Genomic DNA, 6798 nt, shown 5'->3' with positions numbered 1-6798 from the left:
AGCAATATCACTACATTCTTCTCTGAAAAACACCCTAGCCCACAGTTTAGCTAAGGAGCCTTTTCTACTAACACAGAGGCAGCGAAAGAGATTGAAGTGGAAAGGACTTCCTTTGCAATATACATATATATTACAACTTGGTGTTGATTTCCTTTTCTGAAAAGCATATGCTCACCTGATTATGGTCTAAGTAATACATACAGTGTCAGCTTCTTCTTGTGGTGAACATTTTTTGGTTTGGGTTTTTTTTTTTCATTTTCTGCAATTGTGGAAGTTCCCGCACACACACATCTTTTTCATTTCATCTGTCCATTTGCTAAGCTGTTTAGACTTTTTAAGGGGCAAGGACAAAGGAATTTACAATAATTTTCCTTTTATACATATAAGTATTCATGTGCACACACGCACATACAGATACAGAGTTTTCTCTTTCTTTACATATTATTCTTAATTCTTTTTTCTTTAAAATTTTCCTTCACTTTATTTTTTCTTGGTTTCAGGATTCACCTCCTCTTTTTACTTACACTTGGAAAATCTATTCATCACCTTCCAGAATTTTACTATTCTTTCCCTCCATTCTTTCTTCAGCCTACTTTTTCATCTGTATTTATACCCAAATTAATTCACTGTTTACTCCTTTAAAAGAAAAGTTTTGTTGCCTGAGTATTTTTCCTCACCCAGTACATCTTTCCCCCCCTGTTTGCCACTGGTTTATCAGATTCACTCTGTTTGATCTCATTCAATTAATCGGAGTTTCTTTCTCTTGCCTAATTTATCAGCTCAGCATTCTCACCCTAAATACATTTATTACACCAAAGTGCTTTTCTCAGTCCGTCAGTTCTATATTGAATCTTCCCTGTGTTCTGTTCTGTTTTCAATTCTCTGTCTCTATTTTTTCCATTTCTTATTCTTTATCAGCAAACTTGTTTTATTCCAAATCTCCCTAACCCAATCAAAATAATTATTCTCATTCCTAACCTATGCAGGCATTGATGTCTCTCCTTCACTGATTATCATATTTTCTTGGTTCCCGTTCCATCAAATGAAATATTAGACATTCTTTCCTCTTGCAACATGTATAACACACAGCTATGCTGATAATTGTTCTTAACTGCAAGTACATTATTTTTTTACCTGAAGATTCATTTTTAACTTGTAAATGTTTCTGACTTCTCAGGAAAAGAAAACAAGATTGCTGTTTTAGTAGTTGTCACCTTTCTAGGTAAACTGACCCATGCAAGACTTCAGAGTTGAGATTTCTATCAACAAATTCTCACATCAGAATCTGCCATATTGCAAATTTTTTTCCTTATTCAAGCTGATCAGGACATTTTCTTTGCATTTGTTATACTACATTCTTTTCTGATAAGATTTCCAAAGAAAATTAAAGCAGGACCAGTGGATAAAGTAAAACAACCATCTGGAGTTGTCAGAGTTGCCTACTAAACAATGCAACTGAATCCCTGTTTAAAAACCATTGAATGTAAGCATCTCAATGACCTAATTCATGACAGAGGATAAAGATGACACTTCCCACAAGCCTGGTATTTATTCTCCTATATTTTCTTCATAGTAGGATATTTTTCAAACTGTTTGTGCCTGTAAAGATTTCTCAGGAAGCTCCTTTCAATTTATGTGATTTTAGAGTGAAATTTTCAAGTGTGTCATTAAGCTGTGAAGTATAAACAGGATCCTCAGGTTTAATTCAAGCCACTATCCCTGTTTCATTGCCCAGATGTCCCAACATCTTCCACTTTTGTCCACAATCAGAATTCTGCAAAGGAATAGAATAATTCTGATTGTTAGTCCAGATTAGGGAGTACAGGGAAGATAATGATTAAAGAATTAGTAATGATTGATGCAGAGAAATGGAATAATCTATTCCCAAAGAGAGGATAAGAAGCAATACATATAAATTGATTATTCAAATTAATTCAGATTACAGAAATTGAAAACCAGCATTCTTTATCCAGAAAGAATAAGGGAGTTCTCAGATTATTAAAAGAGTTATTGGAACTTCTATCACCAGAGATTTTAAAGACAAGTTAGACAAATATCTGTTAGGAATGGTTTAAGAATATTAGTTGGTTTAAAACCATATTATGGATGAGAGGAAATGTATTTTCCCTGGACCTAATTTTTAGAAGGCAGCTAAAGTCAATAAACTGCAAGAGAATGATAAAGACTCATATAGAAATACTAAATATAGTTCTGTTTCCTAATACTTCCATAGTAAGGATAAGACATTTTATTACTACCAAAATGAGCTAATAACCCATATGAAATCTGTTGTTTTCAGCTCTTCCTCTAGCTTGTTAACTTCAGATTACATGACTGCATATTAATGGAAATACTGTTACTGAGAAAGTAATTTCTTAATATTTTTCCCAGAGTGTAGTTTCAGTAAAAAATTATTATTCATTTTTTCCTGATTCAAAACTTACCAAGGAGAGAGAAGTTCAAATGCTAGAGCATTCTAGCGTTCATTTTAATTCATAGTAAGTCACATAGTTTCTCCCATATTTTTTTCTTCTCTTCTATTTCTTCCCATCCTGTAGAAGTGGGAAATGAGTGATAAATATGGTAAAAGAGAGGCAAAGTAATATTTTTGTTTAAATAGTTACCCTCGTAAAAATTCTCAGGGGAATTACCTTCATTTTGCTATGATCTCTGTTTTTAATATTCTGCACTTTAACATTGCATATGCGGCAAGATATTGCATATGTAACCTGCTACATTAGTATTTACAGTGAGAATAAACTGAACTTGGCTGAATACTATGCATTTACCCTTTGGAGACCTGTCTTTTTCCTACCACTTCCATTCACTCTTTCTTGAAAGAGTGAATGTGAAGCAATATATAAAAGAAAAAAACGAATACAGTTTTCCTGGTATATGTAATAGATAAATATCTACAATATGATTTTACTACCAAAGTCAAAAACAATTCTCTACAGGATTTGGTCTCATGTTAAGTTTGATTACTAATCATTAGTTAAGGCAAACATGAAAATCAGCAAAGTGGTAACAAAATTTTAAAATACACTGATCTATGAAAGATTCTTCACAGTCAGAAAGGTCTTTCAAGAATTTCACAGAAATGTCATACGTCTTGACATTAAAACAAGGTCATTTAATTCCTGATTGAGACTTCAGGATTACACATTGCAATCCATCTCCTGAAGTTTGCCTGAAGCACAGCCTCAAACAAGAGTGAAGCAACCAGAGCTGCCTAAACAAAATCACACAGAAACATTGTGATTTCATCAGCTTGCTGAGTAAAGTTAGGTATCTCAGGTATTAAAATGCAGTGATAGCCAAAAAGGAAAGTAAACTTAAACATGCCTTAAGTGGTGTTTAATCTAAGGATGGCCCTGTGTATTAATATGTTCTAGTGATATGTCTGGAGTATGCTTACTTTCTATCCTAGTATGTCTAGTTTGCAAGAAAAACATCACTAATAATAAAGTAGCATATATAAATATATTAATTATTAATTTTTAACAACAGCCTTGTAGTGACTCAGCCTGTTTCACCTGAAGTCATACCTACCTCAAAAAGTGGATAATACTACAAGCTAGAGGCAAGAGTAACCACTCTTCCCTTGCATTGGGTACAGTGTTGTGTGTACTACACAAAATCAAGTGCAGCCACCAAAGATGGGTCACTAGCTTAAAACACATGGCAAGCCAATGCAAGTGGGCTGACATCTGGCAAGGTAGATATGCCCAAAGCTTTATGAAATAGCCGTGGTTACAATATCATGCCAATATTTCTGAGGTAAATAAAGTAGAAAAAGTTCTTCCTTTACTTCATGGAAGAAAAGCCTGTAGAACTGTGTTGCCATTGTCAGTGAAGATGAAGAAGAAGTAAGGAGTATCATCTGAGGTATATTAATATGATCCATTTCACCTAATATAGAAACCCCCCCCGTACACATCACTTAGGACAGTCACTTTAATAAGAGAGATCTCGATGGTGGATGCATCAAAAAAAATCTGGATCCAAGAAGTGTAGCTCAGTCAGTCAGACTGGGACTCACAATGCCTGTCTTGTAGGCATTTTTATCTCAGCTAGTTATCATTTATATAGATGTTAGAAGGAACTAGGCAACTCTAGGACAAGTTTTAATTTCTGGTTTAGGAAGAGATATATATTGCTTCATTGTTTTTATCACTGGCATCATAATTGAGAGAAATATTTTTAAAAATCGATTAATACTACTTCTGGTTAATATTGAAATAATTTGAAATACTCTAAAATTATTAAATTATGCTTCTATTTGAATTCCTCTGAAACTTTGCTTGCAAAAAAACCCCAAAGCAGTAAATGCTGACAAAGTTTAACCAAGAAAAAAAGCTACTTTGAAACCCACAGAAATACACTCTAATGAGAGGTAAAGTGCAAATTTGAAAAAAACCCAAAGCTATGCTTTAAATCAGGACTATTGTCCTTCCAGACAGACATCCACTCTAATGGTTTGCTGCAACTTCCTAGGAAAAAAATAAAAATGCAACCAAACTTGTTATTCTGCAAAACTTTGCATATTCACTTAACTTTACGCCCTCTGAACAGTTCAGCTAAATTCAGCATAAAGTTAAGCTCTGGTGCAAGTCTTTACAGTATGAAGGCCAGCATCTGCAACCCTGGGCATTCACATTTTCTTAAGCTGATTCTGTTTCCTCTGCTTCTTCTCCATCCTGCCAGTGGATGTTTAGAATAACAATCACACTGTTTTTTGCTGTAAACTGGAAAAGACACTGGAGAACAAAATGTTCTTCCTTGGGATTTCCCAGGGGGCAAAGACACTAAATTACACATACATTCAGTTTCTGTTTACACAATCAATGAAAATACCCACCACAAATCATGTGACTAACATTGGATGCAATTGACTTTAAAATTAATTCCTTTTCACAGTTTCACTGGAGTCAGAAGGGAAATAACAACATTCAAAATATATTAAGTGCATTCTTCCATCTAATGTAGTTCTGATCCCTAAGATGTATATTTTTTCAGACACAGTCTGGTACCTTTCTTTTTTCTCTTTGAAGTGGCTGTCAGCAACTTAAACCTCAGCAATTTTTGCGAACAAGAAATCAGCTTTCCCTTCTTTCGCTATATGCAGCCCCTCTAAAAAAAAATCTCAGTATGGTACATAAAAGGCTTTTGTTTCAGTATAATTACAAACCATATTGACCAACACGTGTAGTTAGATGAAAAATTACTATTTTGAAAGTGACTAAGCAAATAGAAAGAGGTAATATTAACAAGGGACTAATTATTATTATTGGCTGTTTTCAAATTTCAAGCACACAATATAAATTATATATATCCAGAAGCCTTTGAAGGTTCAGATTTACTTGAGTATTTACACAGTTGATAACACCAACCTTATTCATAAGCATTTATTAAATGGCTTATGAATTACTCCAGTGATGTTAACAGATCTACCCTGTGTTTCTACTGTTTTAAAACTGGACTTTTAAGTATTCTCTTGTTTTGTTTTATTCTATTTTTCTCCATTTTCACTTTTTAAAACCTCCTATTTTGTCTAATCCATAATTTGTCTACAGATAAGAGAACAGGACCAAGGTTAACTTCTTAAATTACAGTATTTTTCTTTCTATTATATTCATATATAATGGATTCCCATGCTGTCTTTGAAAATCATTTAAGTGCTTCTATGAAAGTATAGAATCATAGAATCATAGAAGCATTAATGGATTGGGTTGGAAAGGACCTTTAAAGGTTATCTAGTCCAACCCCCCTGCTGTGGGCAGGGACATCTTCAACTAGATCAGGTTGCTCAGAGCCTTGTCCAACCTGACTTTGAATGTTTTCAAGGATGAAGCATCTACCACCTCGCTGGGCAACATGTTCCAGTATTTCACCACCCTCATCATAAAAAAAATTCTTCCTTATATCAAGTCTGAATGTACCCTCTTTTAGTTTAAAACCATTACGCCTTGTCTTATCACTACAAAAAAGTCTATTAAAAAGTCTGTCCCCAACCTTTTAATGACAATTTGGAGCTGTTTCAGTAAAAAAAACTTGTGCAGACCTTTTAAATAATGAAATCATAATGTTTGGACAGTAATAATCTTCATGCTACTCAACAGATCTGCACAGAACAATAAATATAAAAAAAAAAACAAACAAAAAAAAACTTTTATTCTGTAAGTTCAATAAAACTGTGATGTCTTTAATTAGTTTACTTCTGCAGGCCTTCTCTTGAGATACAGCTGACACCCACTACCATATTGCTCCAGGAATGTGGCATAATAAAATTTTCATATAAGTTTTTTTCCCCGTTTTCCTTGTGTAAATTGGACCCTGGGTTGACATCTGTGGAGCTCTTTTCCATTGATTCACAGTGTTCAATATACTGGGAGGCTACATAGTTCCATTCTGAAGTTAGCACAATTAATTAAGCTACCATCACCACTTAACACTCATCATCTCCTCCAAATTCCACTTTCCTCTGCTTTTCTCCTTGTGCAAAGAATGATTATCAAGATCAAGGATCAAAGGTGAAATGGTAAAGTGCTGTTGCAGTTTTCCTTTTTTTTGTTTGCTTGTTCTTTTTCTTTTTACTCTGCAAGCAGGGCAGGATTTTGCTTCCACTCTTTAGTCACCACTCTGCAATCCACCTGGAATCACAGCAAGTCTGCTCTTTCTGAAGCAGAGATCCCTTCCTCTCTCCAAACTCTTGTCACTGATACCTCACAGGATGACAATGTCCCTTCAGGATCAGAGACGTTAGCAATCCTCCCTAACTCCTCTTTTTCTTCCTCC

Source organism: Pygoscelis adeliae, unplaced genomic scaffold (assembly GCF_000699105.1).
Source record: "Pygoscelis adeliae isolate BGI_AS28 unplaced genomic scaffold, ASM69910v1 Scaffold41, whole genome shotgun sequence".
Classification (NCBI taxonomy): Eukaryota; Metazoa; Chordata; class Aves; order Sphenisciformes; family Spheniscidae; genus Pygoscelis; species Pygoscelis adeliae.
Note: the sequence above shows the minus strand (reverse complement) of the source record.